We start from the raw sequence: 18,606 nt of genomic DNA, 5'->3' as shown, positions 1-18,606 counted from the left end.
TGGAAGAACTGTGAGAAAATAAATCTCTGTTGTTTAAAACACTCAATCTGTGGCATTTTGTTATGGTACCGTGAGCTGGAGGATAAATGAGTGAAGGCTATGTTTATTGATATGATTGAAATATGCCTCCCTAAATATTTTGTCAGTCGTTCCAGTTGTGCTTCTTAGTAGAAGCCATATCTTTCTATTTTGTTTTGTGAAATGGATTGGTATTTTTAGATTCTCATTCAATAGTGATAGATAATATCAAAATCACTCATCCAGCTGAGAAAGGCTGTAATAGGACTAGTAATTTATGTTTTATGTCTGGCTATGGACATCAATTTTAAAACATGTGCTCTATTCTAGTGATAATCAAGAGAAATGTTTCTTTGGAACCGAACCCATTTGTATGCCTTAGAATAGTAACTGTGAAATGATTAATTCATATTGATACAAGCACAAGATTTAGAAGATTTACAGATTTAGAAGATTTTTACATAACACTTGTTTCTGGTTTTTTTTTTTTTTTTCTGTCTTAGGGATCATTTGTTTTGATGTATATATGTACATTTCCATAGAATAACTAGCACCATATTTCACCTTAAGTTTTTAATTGCTTTCTATTTTATTTTTCAAGCCATTATCCCAATGTGATGATTTATCTGAATTAAAATTACTACATATTTTATGATCTTTGGAAATGGTTAATGGAATTTTATTAATTTATCAATTCACAAGATGTTGAGGGCACGCAAAATGTATCACAGGAGAGAATTAGAAAAACAAAGCAACACATTCCTCTAAAAATATTAATATTCCATAGATGATTAAACCACTTCCAATGCAACACAGACATCTTACTAATTTAATTTATCAATTATAAATTGTTCCTAAGACTTAATCACCCCATTCATATGCATGGTTTTTAAAGGTATTTTGTAAACTCAGGAGGAAATGGATGCAATGTCTGATGGAGTGTAAACCAGCACTTGGAAAATACATCATTAGAGCTTTCTGCTTATAAAAAATTATTTAAATTCCCAGTATTTCTCTCCCTTATAAAAGTAGGAAACTGCAGTTGAAATGCATGGCTAGAGGTGCTATTATTCATGGAGCCCCCAAAGACACATACACAGACTTGGATCTCAGAAAGGCAGTAGGAAAAATAGCATAATAACAGATAATATTAATAACAAAAATAATCCACTAACTCAGTAAGTAAATGAAGAAAATTTTAAAAACACTATTTTCTACCAATACCAAAAGCTGGGAGAGCTGCACTCCGTTGCTAGCAAATTTAATACTTTATAACTATTTTGGAAATAAAAATTAATTCATGTACTAAAAAGTACTATGGTAAACAATTTATTTCCTAGTCACTGAGGTAACTAATGCATTTTAGAAGTTCAACCTTCATTTTAATATTTAGATTCCATTATTTCCAAAGTAAGACACTTAACCTGTGTAAAATCATCCTTTACATTTAATAATTAAAAGGCTAAAAATAGAAATCAGCATTTGTAGAGCTTGAAAATTTTGTTTTCCTAAGAAATGACAATGAGAAAAGATTTTGTTCCACTTCACGGAGTCAAGCATAGAAAACCTTAGTATTTGGACCAAGTTCAAATACTTCACTTACATACAGTTTAAAATTTTCATTTCACTTTTGCCCTCTAGAAGGAGCAGCATCATTTTTGAACACAAAGTAATTTTTAATTAAAGTAGCTATGCCACTTAGAATAAATACTAAGGAGGGAAATAATAGCCCCACTAGCATAAACGAAGCAGAGAGCAGGCTGTGTGAATCATGTCAAATTTGATAATTTTCATCATGGATGGTTGTGTATCTTAATACAAATGGGTATCAGATGGTCTCAAGCTGTCCTTTTTCAGATTAGTGCCATGAGTCTAGCTGTCTAAAAATATCATCTGTGGGAAAAAGATGCACAGAGACATTTGATTACAACACCAGAGCGTATGGATGATGAAAGATTCATGAATGAGCTCTTTAAGCAGAAGCATAAAAATATGCTTTCTTGTGTGTTTTTATCCAAATCATCCCCTTTAGAGATCACGTTCCAGAAATGGGGAAAAAAAAGTCATAAATCAGTGGGTTCTAGTTACAGTTCTTTGTAAGTAGGCAGACCCTAAAAAGTACCACAAACTGTTGCCGTAGGATATGGTGGGATGCTTTGAAAAAATAAGAGCTGTTTACTATATTGAATGAGGATAATGCTTTTTGCTTTATAATTTCAGAGATCATTTAATGAAAGTTTGACAACTTCATTTCTTGCAGTCAGCAAAAGATGCTGATTACTGAAGTAACCTATATAATAACTGTGTGGATAGATAAGCAAGCATTTTATTAAGTCTTTCTTTTCTTTTTGTATTTTTCTTTTATAAATCAGAGCTCAGTCTGGACAATATCCAGATATTAACAAATGAGTTCAATAAATATATACAAGACCTGCCTTACGTTACGTTAGGGTCCATAGAGCCAATTCTTTCTGGTGTATAGACTCTGAGCTTCCAAGGGTTTCAAATAAGGATGATGTTGATCCTGTCAAACAAAAAAGGAAACTACGTGTATAGTGTGTTAAAACCACGTAGAATTTCCTATATGGAAAAAATCATATAAAGATACTTGTGAGCATATAAAAAATGCAGAGGGTATATACAGTAAAGTAGTATTTATTTAAGGTTTAAAATGTATATATTGTGTATATGCTATTATATATATAAAACTTAATAACTGTTATGGGAACTACTATAAAACAACTTAAGAGATATTTGTTATTTCTAGATAGGGAGAGAGAGGAATAGTATTGGTGAAGGCCATGTAGGTGTCACAACTGGTATCAAAATCTATTCTTTAAAAAATAGACAAACATGGAAAATACCTGAAAAAACTGATAGAATTAAATAGAGTTGGGTTTAAAAACACAGGAATTTGTAATGTCATTCTTTGTACTTAAATTTTTTTTAAAGAAACCTTAACCAAAATGATCAAAACATACAAAAGCATGCAGTAATAAATTCCCACAAATCTTTCCTTTCCCAGGAAAGATTTATTATTTTTAAATTATGTCACTCTCTGAAATAAGGTTATTAATGGTATTACGGTCACTGGATCTATCTATTTCTTGCAAAAAATAAAGGTTTTAATTTTTTATTTTTAAGTTACATTTCAATTCAATACACTTTTTATTTACTTCATTTTCCTATTATACAACATTGAATTTTAAGAGATTACCTAGTGTAAATTTTTCTCCTTTAGTTTGGTAAAATCCCCCCAAATAATGCAATCTGTATAAGGTTACTCAATTATAGCAGAGATATTGTAAAAGCTTAGAATTTAACTCTTAATTTTTAAAATGAACATTGAGGTAAAATTTGATACAATGAAAGCTAACTGTTTTAAGTGCAAACATCTTAAGATAAAAACTTTTTACGGCTCCAATAAGTCGTTGGTCAAACCATATTCTTGCCAATGTTGAAATTATTATCGGTCTTTTAAATCTTTCCTATTCCATGAGGTATGCAATGGTATCAAATATTAATTCCAATTTTATGATTTTCTCCTGACAAGTGTTGCAAAGCCACTTTCTATGTGCTCACTGCCCCTCCCATGTATTCCTATGAGAAGCATTTGTTTAAATCTTTTTTTCCCACCAAAATACCTTGGTGGAAATTACAATTAACTACCTCACTACAGTTCTTTATCTATTCTGGATATAATTTGTCAGCTACCTTGTATACTACTTTCTACCAATTTTTGCCCTGTAATTTTCTTAAAGGTGTTTGCTGAAGATCAGAGATTTTAATTTTGATGGGATATAATTTATTATAATTTCTTTCATGATTCATCTTATTGTGCTGTAACCACAATATTTTCACTTACTTTAATACCAAAAAGACGTTCTGTGTATATTTTTTTTAACTAAGGATACTTTTAAAAAGCTTCTAAGCTAAGCTGATGATAAATTAGGAGTTCATTATTTCTGTGTATATTGTGAGATAAGATTCAGGCTTTTTGGTTTTGTTTTCATTATTTTTTATGTGGCTACTGAGTCATCCAGCACCATTTGTTTTGTTTTGTTTTGTTTTGTTTTAGAATTTTCAGCAGTCTTTAATAATACATGGAAGATTATTTAATAATAGAGAAGAGGGGTCAGCAAACTTCCCCTGCCAGCACCATTTGTTAAAAAACAAAATGAAACATTGTCTTTCTTCATGGAGTATCAAGCTACTTTTGTGGAAAATTTGTTGTCCATCATTTTGTCAAAAATTTGTTACTATCCTCATAGTAAGTCTTGAAATCAGGTACTTTAAGACATCTGTTTTCATTTTCAAAATTATTTTGGCTATTTTAGGTCCTTCCATATACTTCTTAGAATCAGAGTTAAATTTTTACAAACAGTAGCCTACTGGATTTGTGATGGAGATTGCATTAAATCTATAGTTAAGTTTCAGAAGAACTCACATACTAATAATATGGAGTTTTCTAGTCCATAAACATAATATCTCACTTTATTTGATTTTTTAATTTCTCAGAAGATTTTTTAGATTTGAATTTTTATATAGATATTGTTAAACTTAAGTACTCTAAGTATTTAATATTCTCTGATACTAGAGAAAACTGTATTTTATCTCAAACTTCAATTTTTAATTTATTGTTGATATTCTATAGAAAAATATATGTTCTTGTATATTGATGTATTTGGCTGTCATCTTGATAAATTTAAAAAGAAATAAAGTAGATTAGTGGTGGAGTAAGCAGAAGGAATGGTGAATAACTACAAATGGGCATGATGTTACTTTTTGAAGCAATGGCAAAGTTCTAAAAGCATTTGTGATAAAAGTGCATAGTTCTGTACTGTAGATGAATAGTATCACATGTGTAATACATTAATATTATATTAAAGTCATTATTTTTATACTATTTCTATGGTATGTGACATCTGGAATATTACTCAAACTTATTATGACTCTGATTTTTCTGGTTTGTCTTTGTGTTACGATTTTGTTTTGTTTGGGGTTTTCTTCTGAAAATTAGTTCAGTAATATCACTCAGGGAAAATATTTTAACTTCTAGTTAGAATGCAAAAAGTCGGTGGAGCCTGTAGCTCAGTTGAAAGGGCGCCAGCCACATACACCCAGGCTGGTGTGTTCAAACCCAGCCGGGGCCAGCTAAACAACAATGACAACTGCAACAAAAAATAGCCAGGCATTGTGGCAGGTGCCTGTAGTCCCAGCTTGGGAGGCTGAGGCAAGAGAATCACTTAAGCCCAAGAGTTTGAGGTTGCTGGGAGCTGTGATGCCACAGCACTCTACTCAGGACAACATAGTGAGACTCTGACTCAAAAAAAAAAAAAAAGAGTAAATTACAAATGTCTTATCACAAAAAATAAGTAAGTGAGGTGATGGTTATGTTAATCAGTTTGATTTAAGCATTCCATATTGTTTATCAAATCATCATATTGTACCCCATAAATGTACATACTTACGCTTTCATAAAAAATAAATTTAAGGGGCAGCACCTGTGGCTCAGTCGGTAAGGCGCCGGCCCCATATACCGAGGGTGGCGGGTTCAAACCTGGCCCCGGCCAAACTGCAACCAAAAAATAGCCGGGCGTTGTGGCGAGCGCCTGTAGTCCCAGCTACTCAGGAGGCTGAGGCAAGAGAATCGCTTAAGCCCAGGAGTTGGAGGTTGCTGTGAGCTGTGGGAGGCCACGGCACTCTACCAAGGGCCATAAAGTGAGACTCTGTCTCTACAAAAAAAAATAAATAAATAAAAAAAAATAAATTTAAAAAAGTTCAAGTATTTTTTTACTCTTTTTTTTGATCAACATAACTTAAATGTGCCACAGTAATATAGGTTTAAGTGTGCCAATAGATAAAAAAAAAATGGTGAAAAATACTGTTATAGATAAAATGTTAAACATTCAGCAAGTTCTAAAATTAATATTAAACATCTTTAACTATGGTAACTTCAAATAGACAGTAGGCTGGTTTTTGGTGTGTGTAATTAACTTAATGGCACTATTAGACTTAAGTTAGTTCAAGTCTGTAAACTGACAAAGGGATATTTTATTGAACCGAATAAAAGTAGTATCACCCTGATGGAGACAAAGAATAGAGTTTATAAGTTATATCAAATTATTGTGTCCTATGACTAGTGAACATCAATAGAGTCAAATTAACTCACATTAAAAATGGATAAAGTCAAATGAAGTCACTGGGATATCAGCATGAATCAATGGTTTTTATTTTTTTTAATTTTATTTATTTATTTATTTATTTTCAGTTTTTGGCTGGGGCTGGGTTTGAACCTGCCACCTTCAGTATATGAGCCCAGCACCCAACTCCTTGAGCCACAGGCACCGCCCAAAGCAGTGGTTTTTAAATGTTGCTGTACATAGAAATTACCTAGGGATTTTGTTTTGCTTAAATAGATGCTTAAGCCTTATCCAAGAAGATTCTCCTTCACTATGCCTGCCATGGAAACTCTTTACTTAATTTTAAATAATATACACACTATTTAAATGACTAATAACCTGAAGATTTAAAGTAAACTTACAGAAAAGTGCAAAAGGGTATTCAAGCTATAATATGTGTTTGTCCTTGACTCATATTTTAAACATAATGTTTCCAACTAAGTGCATAATTAAGAAGGATTTAAAAACTGGAAAATAACATAACACTGGGTCATAATTTCCCATGTAATTCCTGAAAATTTAGTAATTTGTTCTGAGGATATAATCACAAATAGGACATCCACAAAGCAAACGATATTTTTTGGTGTGTGGACATAGCAGTGAAAAAAAGAGACATAGGGAAAACTGAGTGCATAAAAAATAAAGGAAAGTCAAACTACCCTGCAATCTTGAAGACTAAAAACAAGTGAGGCATTAAACTTTTTTAAAATTACATCTGATTATATGGTAAAATATCGTTTATGAGAATCTGAAGCTGTCTTCAAATCCTGCTTCAAATAACCCTTACTAAAATGGAACACTCGGTGACTTACATGGATTACTCAAACTTTAATCAGTTTTGCCATGGGAACGGGATTGATGATTATTTGGGTATTAAATGAGATGGGGTTTGGAAAGCATGTAAGTCATTTCCTAGGATATAGTAACTGCTCACGGCATGTTGGCTATTATTATCTGCTTTCGTTGGGGCGTGTGTTAACTGTGTGTGCACACACGCGTCTGGAGAGAGCAGAGTGTATACAGGGATGGAGCAGGACAGAAACAATACAGAGATGTACCAAAAACTAAACAGAGATGTATTTAAAATGTACAGTGAAAATTTTTATCTTTGCTCTTTATTTTCCTAAGGTCTTAAAAAGCATAACAAATTATGCTATGAGAAAATTAAAACCTAAAACCTTTATTTTTAAAATAAAATATGGAGAAAGTTCCCTGAGAAATTTGACTGCTAATAATATAGTGAAGATAAATTCTATGTCTATCATTAACTCATATGAAGAAATACAGAAAGAATTCAAAAACTGTTAGATTAATGTTTTCCTTTTTTTTTTTTTGAGACAGGGTGTCACTCGTCACCCTGGGTAGAGTGTCATGGTGTCATAGCTCAAAGCAACCTCAAACTCTTGGATTCAAGTTCTTGCCTCAGCCTCCCAAGTAGCTGAGACTACATGCCCTTGCCACAACACTGGTTAGTTGTTCTATTTTATTTATTATTTATTTATTTTATTTATTTATTTATTATTATTATTATTTTGCTGTTTTTGGCCAGGGCTGGGTTTGAACTTGCCACCTCTGGCATATGGGGTCAGCGCCCTACTCCTTTGAGCCATGGGCGCCGCCCTTATTTATTTATTTATTTTTTAAGCAGAGATGGAATCTTGTTCTTGCTCAGGCTGGTCTTGAACTCCTCAGCTCAGCTCAAGCAATCCACCTGCCTTGGCTTCTCAGAAAGCTAGGATTACAAGCATGAGCCACTGTGCCTGTCCTGTTTTCTAATGACTTAGGAAAAATTGCAGTGCTTCTTTTTTCTAATTCTTTCCTTGAGAGGCAATCAATTATTGTTCTGTCTAGAAGCAGTCTGCTGTAATAAGGCTTCCAGGAGGTAGTGGAGTAATGTGAAATGGTTTTGTTATTTTACTAATCAATTTATTTTGAGGACTTGCATAACTACACCTGACTGTCTAATTTCATTTATGTACCCTACTATGTAGGCTACTTTGAAGCTTTGTTAAAATATCATAAACTTACCTATATAGAAAAGACATTTTTGTCTGTAGATAACCTGATGTATCAAAAAAACCAAAACATAATGTTAGTTCAACATCTTAGACTTTAAACACTACATTTATATTTGTGGATGGAAGAGTTAGCTAGCACACCTCCTAGTTGTTATAAAAAGGTGATATTAGTAGCTAATTTTAAGGCATTCCCTAGAAAGACAGCTGTTACATTAAATGGGCAATTTGTCACCAGCCTATAAATGAGTTTTACAGAAGCAAATGGGCTCTCCTGGTATTAGATAAGGAAGAAGTCCTAATACATCTTTGGTTTAGAATACAGATCATTTGCTTAACTCTTCTGGGCAACATTAAAAAAAAAAATACGGGCCAACATTTAAAATAATAATACAAACAGAAGCCAAAGTGGATTCCATTTTTTAGAGTAAGAGGTTCAGAGTTTACATTCCTGCTGCGTGTCACTAGAAAGCTAGGGAAAATATACTGAAAAAACAATGTCTGTAGATGTTGGACAGCAAGCAGCACAAGATGTGAACTTTACCTTGCCAAGCTGTCTGACATACTCCAGGCCTGGTAATGCAGGTAAGAATCCCAAACACAGCATGGTGATCCCCTCCGCCCAAGGTAAAGAGATAAGAACTCAGGGAGGCTGAAGATGCTGCAAGAAATAAAGGGGCAATGCTTAAAACATGCAAAGGGATCCCGCTAGGTTAGCTGAATACTAAGGCATGTGTGTGTCAGGTGAGATTCCAAAGGCTGTGCGAAGAACTCCCATGGGACAGATTGGTATTTAACCAACTAAAACGGAGCACTAATTCATCCCTGGGGGATTGAAACGAGATCCTAGAAGCATCAAACTTCAGTAGTCAGAGCAAATTGTCCATTAAAATCTTTAAAGCAAGCTTCTAAAGCAGTGATTTTCAACTGGTGTGCTGTGAGAGGATCTTAGGTGTGTGCAAAAATTTTTAAAGACCATTGATTAAATAATTTTTAAAAGAAGTTCAAAGCATAGTTAGTATATTCTATTTTTTTTACTTTTTTTGATTAAGATAATTTAAATGTGCTGTGGAAATTTAACTATAGGTTCTCAAATTTAACTAAGTGTGCCAGGAGATACAAAAGGTTGAAAAACACTATCTAAAACAAGGTGGCCACATTTCTTAAGGGCAGGGTAACAAAGATTCTAGGATTTGTGGGTCACATGGGATGTCTGTTATTTTTGTAAACATTTAAACATATTCATTACTGGGTAGCTTCCCAGAGCTTCTAAAACAACTTACCACTAACTGGGTGACTTATAACAATACAAATTTATTCTTGGAGACCAGGGTCCAAAATCAACATGGCAACTGGGGCACGTTCCCTCCAAGGGCTCTGGGTGAGAGCCTTGCCTCTTACAGCTTACAGTGGTTGTTGCAATTGTTGGCATTGTTTGGCTTATAGATACATCACTCCAATCTCTGCCTCTTCTTTACATGGATGTTTCTGTGACTGTAGTGCTCTTTACATGGAGGGAAGTGATTTGCATTTAGAGCCTGCTAGAATTCAATGTGACTTCATTCTAACTTAATTACTACATCTGCAGAGGCTCTATTTCCAAACAAGGTCACAGTGAAAGGTATCAGTAGATGTGAATTTGAGGGGAACATTATTTTAATAAACACTTTTAGCTTAATGACTATAAAAAAAAAAAGGCTACAGGGTGGGTTCGGCTTATGTGCTGTATTTGCTAACTCCAGGTATAAAAATTGTAACTCCAAATCAAAGTTAAAATAAACTTAAATATTTTATTTTGTACTATTTCACTTTACTAAAAAGGGTCAAATAAAAAAAAGTCACCTTTAGATTTCTGCACATTGTACCATATAGGCAGACGAGAGACTTCTAGTTCTCTAATAAGAGAAACTAGAAGCAGCAGAGAGCAAAGTTTCAAATGGTTAGCAGTATTATTTTTAGAGCAAAACTATCAAATCGTGTTTGTATATTAACACCTGAATTCACTACTAATGACTTCAATAGGAAAAACCTTCTAACATTAGGGAGAGAAAGAAATTTTAGCACAGCAGTTTTCTAAGAGACTCAGAGATAATATTAAATAGTCATGATAATACAATAAATAATAAAAGCTGATAATGCTTTTTAGTAACAGTTTCTAACCTTCTACATATTCTATGTATAAATATTCTTGTGCTCTAGTATTGGAACTTAGACATTTCTTTATTTCACTTTAGTCACCAAAGCAAGGCCACCTCAGAGTCAAGGGTTATGAGAAGCCAACATTACTTCTTGATGGAAGGACCTGAAAACATCTGTGGTCATTTTTGTAACTCACCGCAGCCAGCTACAGTATGTCGATGTAGCTGTTAGTTAGTACTTTGAATTTTATTTTCAGACCCCAAATTGTTAAGTTCCTACTACTCTTTTTTTTTTTTTGTAGAGACAGAGTCTCACTGTACCGCCCTCGGTAGAGTGCCGTGGCCTCACACGGCTCACAGCAACCTCTTAACTCTTGGGCTTAGGCGATTCTCTTGCCTCAGCCTCCCAAGCAGCTGGGACTACAGGCGCCCGCCACAATGCCCGGCTATTTTTTGTTGCAGTTTGGCCGGGGCTGGGTTTGAACCCGCCACCCTCGGCATATGGGGCCGGCACCCTACTCACTGAGCCACAGGCGCCGCCCAGTTCCTACTACTCTTTTACTACTTTGTGTTTTGAATGATTGGCCAATCTATGTTATATGTTTACACAATGTCTAATATGTAAGCAAAGTATTGAATTATTTTCTTTCTTTAGTCATCAAGATGCCCAAATACCAAAATGCAGCCACTCAGGATATAAAAATGTTTACATTGAAAAATATCTTTTATTTTTCCCTAAATAAATCTGGAAAATGTATAAATGCTATAGTACAAAAAAATGTGTTTCAGTGAAAGAAACCAGACACAAAAGGCCAAGTACTGAATGATTTCATATAATGAAATGTCCTGAATAGACAAATATATCAAGACAAAGGATGAACTATGGTCACTAGGGCCTGCTGGGGTGAGGAGTGGAGAACAGTTGCCACTGAGTGTGGCTCTTTTGGGGAAAGTGATGAAAATATTCTAAGATTTTGCAGTGGTGATGGTTGCACGTCTCTGTATTTATAGTAAAATCTACTGAATTGAAGACTTTAAAAGGGAATTTTGTGGCATGTGTATTATATCTCAATTTAAAAATATATTTTTTCTCTTAATATTTTTATTAAATCATAACTGTGTACATTAATGCATTTATAGGGTACCATGTGCTGATTTTATATACAATTTGGAATGCTTACATCAGACTGGTTAACATAGCCTTCATCTCACTTAAGAATAGAGTATAAATGTCTTAACAATAAAAATATATTATATATTTTTCATAATAATTATATCTTAGAGTTTTAAAAAAACCATTGTTGGATTTTCCTATTTCAAAATAGAACTTCATTATTAATGTTTCAACATAGTTGAATTATGTGTCAGTTCAGTAGTTTGAAAATTATCTGTGATTATGTGTTTATATAATGAACATATGCACTCCTAGATAATGCTATTAATTAGAATTATGAAATCATTGAAGAAGATACTTGTGATAATGAGAATGGTGAAGGGATATTGTAAAATTTGTTGCTATTCAAAAATTTAGACTTACCAAAATCAAAAATAATTCCAATTAATTATCCACATTACAATTTCAATAATAATTTGATTTTTGCCCTAAATATTGATTACAAAAAATGGTCTATTATTTACAGAGTTATGCTTACTTATAGCAACCACCATGGAACAATATTGAAAAGGCTTTCACAGGTGATACATATTCAGCTATAAGTGACATGCTTTTCAGTGTTTATTTAGGAAAACAGCAAATCGAAGGCTTTACAGACACATTATTGGCAACAGAAATTATAAATCTTACATAAATATAAGAAGAGCTGGAGAACTTAATTAAGGTCTTGGGAGTATAAGGGATTTAGAGGATCAGAAAATGTCAACAACAATGACATGCTAAAGCATTTATATAAGATGATTAGTTAGAACTTGCAAGAAAATTCCAGATCTTTTTCTTTGCATGTCTGACCACAAAAGAGAAAGATTGTGGAGAGGTATTTGGAAGTTGTCCCCTGTAAGAAAATTTCAGTGAAATCCTTAGGAGTTGGCTCAGGAATGTTACTGTTCAATGGGTCCAGTAGTCAGGAAGAAGAGCTGGATGTTGGACTCTGTCTTCCCAGCAGTCATCCTGTCTGACTGCTACAATCTGCTGAGAAGAATGGTTCCCTCTCACCCACATGCCTCTGTTGGCCAGCTTAAACCAAATCCTATGGGGACATGGTTTCCGAGAAACCTAGTTTTCAATTTTTGGCCTTGAAGTAATTATAAACACCCTATAGTAGTTAAAAGTGAGAATGACGAAGATATATTGTATTTCTAAACAAACGTTGAGTAAAATTAAATTGTAAAACAAGATATAGTATGATATTGTATACATGACATGTCAAAATACCAAAAATACTATGTATTGATTATGTCAGAAAGGTTAGTGGCTGACTTGTACTGTAGCAACAGTGTTCGAACTGAATTAAACAGCTCAAGCTGGGTTCCTGCTTTGCTACCTGGTTACTCTTTCATTCTGGCAAATTGCTATCATCAGTAGGCTTTTCTTCCCTCATTTTTTAATGCAGGAAACTGTATCTACCTTAAAGAATTGTCATAGTATTTAAATAAGCTCAGCTATATATAAGACCTGAGCAGAGTCGCAGGCTAGAGTAAACTCATAATAAGTGGTAGCTCCCTCTGCCTTCTATCTATAGCAGTGCACTGATGTTTCCCTAAGACTTCACTGGGAACTGTTTCACTTGATCATTACCTGGTGGTGGTTTCGTTGGATAGAATAAACACATGAAACTACAGCGTCTAAACCTTTGGGAAAAAATATCTAGAATTATATTAGAAGATATTGGGCATAGATAGTTCTTCCATATACAATGATAGGAATTAATTTTCTATCATAATACATTTTCAATATCTTAGATTATATGAATGTTAATATTTTTCATCTAATTTTAATAATCCATTTGGTAAGCTTTTTTTTGCCTTGGGCAGTTTGCATGAAATGATTTTTCTAAATAAGTTTTTGTTTTATCAAACAACAGAATTTTTAAATGAGGCAGTTCAGTAATAATCTGTAAGAGTTAAAAAGAATGGAAAAGTTGAAAATAAGATTCCTCCCACAGAATAGTAGAGATTTTTCTCATTAAGAGAAAGGTCAGTATTAAATAATGGTATTCTTAAAATTTGTCAATCATATTTGGAAAAATATAACATAATTTTTAATATTTCTAATAATTATTCATTTTTAAGCAATTAAAGAACTAGAAATGTGTGTTTTATTACCAGAATATCTAAATTAATTATATAAAGCAGCCAAGGATTGTTAGTCTTTTTTAGCATACATTTGAAGCACAGTTTTAAAATCAGGGTTCAAGGAAATTATAAGTAAAAATTATTAGGGGATGGACACCCTTAGAAAAATACTAAAATAGCTGTAGTTAAACGACCCTTAGACAGGTCTACATCATAACACCATGAAAGAGAATTTGTCAATGATTCAAATAAGTATAAAAATACTTCTTTCCTAGTAAAAATAGAGAATACTGGCATTGCCAATGGGAATTAGGAGAATTTTTATTTCTGCATGTAGTTCTCTGAAATTTTATTACTCTGGTCAGAAAGTTTGTAAAACAGTAAAGATGCTGTTGAACTTTTCATCTGTTCCATTGTACATTGAACAGTGTACAATGATTGTGACAATTATGTTAAAATGATTATTTTCTTTTATCACTTTTGAGTGTAAGTTTATACTGACCCTTAGAGAGGTTAAAAAAAAAAAAACTTTGGAAATTCCATAGAAATCACTAGAGAGGGAATGATTCTATCGAAGAGGAAGTAGGTATTTTGAAGAAGTCAATCAACAAATGCCTATAAGTCAATTTCACATTAATACCAGGAGCAAATGGACACATTTCATCATAGCAGCATTGTCTTTGTACATGTAGAAAATTGTATAAAATGATTTTGCCATCGTATTTCATGTCACATACCGCAAAATGGAAGAATACAAAAATCACAAGAACATTCCTCACTAGTCACTTATTAGACAGCATCCAACTTTTTTACGTATTACAAAAGGAATGAATTTTTTAATATTAGAATCAAGAAATACAACAGTTAAATACAATGTTTGCAAATTACAATTTGTACGACGAGCTTTTGACCTTTTGTACCTTCTACAGATGGTGTATCTTGCAGATGCCAAAGTGATCCATTTACAACAAGGTTCAAAATGTTCAGGTTCTTCCTGTGAATTTAGACCAAATTTCAAGTTCCTTAACGATGGCCCCCAAGGCGTCTTGTGAAACGCCTCCTGCTGACCTCTGTTCCTTCTGTCATCTGTTTTTCTTATTACCCTCTTGCTATCCCGGCCGCCCCTTTGCTCTTCACGGCACAATTATTCTTGTTCTTGCCTCGTATGATTTTTTTTTCCAGATATTTGTGTACTTTTCTGTAATTTCATGGGCAACTTGGTTCAAATATCACCTACACAGAGAGGCTTTCCTTGCTCACCTTATCCAAAATAACCATCCTCATTCATGCTTCATCCTCTTATCTCCCTTTTTGTCTTAGCATTTTTCACTAGCTATTTTCAAATATGTGTATATTTGCAGTGTTTCTATTTATTAATTCTCCTTGATCATTACATAAGTTCTGTGAGGGTGAGTATAAAGTTTGTTTTGGTCAATGAGAGGGGGCAGCTGAACAATATAAATCATTTACAATTGATTTTAATTTGTATCAGTTCTCAAGTTTTAGTGGTAGACTGACCCTATTAACCTATTCTAGGAGTTCATCTTTAGACAATGCTTTGCATTACTTTTACTTGTTAGGTTAGTAACAAATACATTGGCAAATAAGCATTATAGAATTCACATATACTGTGTTGAATTTTCCTTTACATCATTAATTATTCAGCTATATTGCATAGTATGTGTTCTAAAAGCCTCTGTTTTAACATGCCTTATCGGTTATAAAAATGTCTGAAAATATTAATATAACTATCTCATTAATTGAATTGTTCAAGACTGTTTAAGTCAGCCAAATCTCTAGAGATTGTTATTGCATACACAAGCTAAATTGCATTATGTTTTGTTTAATGGAGCTAAGTATTTGGTGATCTCTGTCAATTATGACTGCTAATTATAAACATTGATTAAAAGTGACTTGGGTTTGATATTTTGAAGTTGTTCTTTTCCAACATTTCTTGCTTCTTCAAATGCTACTGAATTATTCAATTTTAATTTTCAATTCTAATGTTTGAATAATCTGAATTTAAAGTATTAAAAGGTTAATATTATAGAAGCATACAAATATATATATATATTTATTCTGAGACGTAAAAAAGATGAGGTGATATCTATTTTATAAAGTATACTTTACTATTTAAACAAAATAAGAATCAGTGTCATTTCATCTCTTTAAGGTAATTAGGTTTTAGAAAGGCACATAAGTCATTTTAAAAAGTTTTTTAAGCTAAGTCAGTCATAAAACTAATGGTAACCTAAAATGCAGACATCAAAAGGATACATTGCCTAGTTAAAGGAAAGAAATAATTATTAGAACAATTTGAAATACAGTACATAACTTATAGTGAGGTTTTCTATTGATTTATAAAATCACATGTTTCTTATAAAGAAATCAATATAGAATTTTAAAAGATAATTTGACCAATATCTGACCATCCTCTGTACACATGAGTCAGAAAACTGACTCATCCATTCTTCTATTTCTTCCCTCATAAAAATTTTTAATTGTTTGAAGTATCATTGAATAAATAATACTCCATAATTAATACAATAATCAATAACCATTATATCCCCAGCTAATGGGGAGGCTGTGGCAAGAGAATCGCCTAAGCCCAAGAGCTGGAGGTTGCAGTGAGCTGTGACGCCACAACACTCTACCAAGGGGGTCAAAGTAAGACTCTGTCTGAAAAAAAAAAAAAAAAAAAATATATATATATATATATATAAAACCATTATATCACAAAGTCAAAAATATTAACATTTTCACATAAAGATTATTTGGCTTCTAGTGTCTACTATCTTTTAAAATATATAATACAACAAATACAAACAAATACACTTAATCCATGTTGTTGAAACAAATATTCCATCATTTCCTGGAGAGGAAAACCAGGTTTATGTCAAAGATCTATCTGGGTAGATCTCATAATCAGTATTGGCTGTTGACTGCTGTGTGCATTATCTTTTCCCACTCCAAAATGGAAATGCCGATTGCATTTTTCCTATGTTTTGGTTGTGTTGGAGCCTGAAATCCTATTTCTTTAATTTACAAGTCTTTAGATCAAGAGTAAGTGTAACAAAGGAATGAATCTTTTTTCATTTGTACCCGGATCTAATCCAGTTTACAATTTCCTGGGTAGTAAGTCTGACTGATGCTATATTTGCATGAGACTACTGTTTTGTACTGGAAGAGAATAGTGTATGTTTCATGTGAGAGGAAACAAAATTTGCTATCTTTGGAAAGGATGTGTCTGCTTAAAAATGTACCAAGTACTAGGTATTAATATATTGCTCAATAAGAGGTGAAGATCCTCACCTACCCTTCAACCCTCACCTCACCTAGAAGGTGGATAAGTTCACACCTCCTTTGACAATGAAAAGCATAGGGTATGACTTCTAACGATAGCTCATAAAAATCCATGAAGTTTTTGTCCTTTCGCACTAGAAAGTCTTGAGTCACCTACCATGATGATGCCAACAGCACAGACACAGACCACAAGTGGGCTTTTTGGCAACAATCCCAGCTGAATCCTGCCTCTGTTTCATAATTTTACTGGATGCTAGACAATGAGAATGTCACATTATTGAGAGCTGGATTGTTCTGTCTGACAGTTATGTTCCTTGTGGATACTTTAATCCTTTCAAGGCTTCTTGTAAACTTTGTGTGTTCGGGCATAAATTAGCTATTTCCCTAGAGTAAGGAAGTTTAGCCTTACTTAAGATCACAGCTTGGAGGATCCTTTCTGAATGTTACAAGTGTTCAATGAGGATTTTACTTTCTGGCTATTCCAGTCCCGAAAGTCTCCTAGTTCTGTATGAGTCTTGGTAAATATTAATTTACATTTCTCCTGTTATTCTTCAGTTGGCCTCATGTATTTTAACCCTGTGCATGAAGGACTTAATGATAGTAGCAGACCCAAAGGAACATGTATGAAAATTTCAGGAGCGCTTTTGCCACCTGACTTCCTCCACACAAGTAATCTGCTCAGCACATTTCATAGCCTCAGCTTCTACTTACCGTTTTCCCTCCTCAATTCCACAAGATTGCTGGGATGTTCTTGACATTTTCCTTCCTGTAGAATGGTCTGGAAAATGCTCCAGGCTGAAAATCAGATTAGTTGTGGGGCTCACCTCACTTGTCTCCCTCTCTTGGAGACCAGAGTCCTATGCTATATGTTTTGCAATATCTGAAAAAAAAAAAAGTTATGACATATATTTGTGTCCACCTTTAAAATTATTTACAATAGGAGTAAAGTTTAATTATAGGTACTCCCTGTGGATGGAAATAAAATCTCTCTTTGAATTTAAATAATTATCTGTGCCACAGTTGGAGGGCCATGCCTAAAGAAGGAATAACCCCAAATATATTACATGATTTAATAATTATAGCAGTAACATTTTTTAAATGTTATTAGATATAGTATATTCTTTGTCAAATAAAAATATCAGTAAAACCACTGAAATCAAGGGTATATGTTACTGAAACCCTTAGAGTTTCTAATCTCATAAATTAGATACTTTATATTTTTATGATAATATTAATATGAAATATAAATCCAAAATTCAAGTGCCTAGGCTACATTTAACGTAAAATTTAAATAAAACACTTAAAATGCAGATTGTCATTTGCTGTTAAAGCTCAAAGAAGGGAAAGGAAACCTGCCAAAGGTAGTTCCTCTACTTGCCTGGCAAGTAGAATGATGGGGAAAAGAAAAATACAAGTTTAGTTTTTTTTTCTTTAATATCAAGAGATAATTTTATACTAGCCCATCATTTACTATTAAAATGATATTTCAAATCTATGCACAAGTAATTGAGCTGTTTACTTTGATATGTGCTATTTTTAATGAGATAAAATTCTACTATATTTGCCCATGTAGTTTTGGAAGACTGGTCAAAAATTATGCCAAACACAAATATAAATAAAGTCTAAATTAAGAAATTATACAAGTACTTTTTATATTTAATAAATGTGTCACAAAATAATCTCAGTCATATTGCCTATGCC

This window comes from Nycticebus coucang, chromosome 1 (genome assembly GCF_027406575.1).
Source record: "Nycticebus coucang isolate mNycCou1 chromosome 1, mNycCou1.pri, whole genome shotgun sequence".
In the NCBI taxonomy this organism is placed as follows: domain Eukaryota; kingdom Metazoa; phylum Chordata; class Mammalia; order Primates; family Lorisidae; genus Nycticebus; species Nycticebus coucang.
This window is presented reverse-complemented; position numbering follows the sequence as displayed.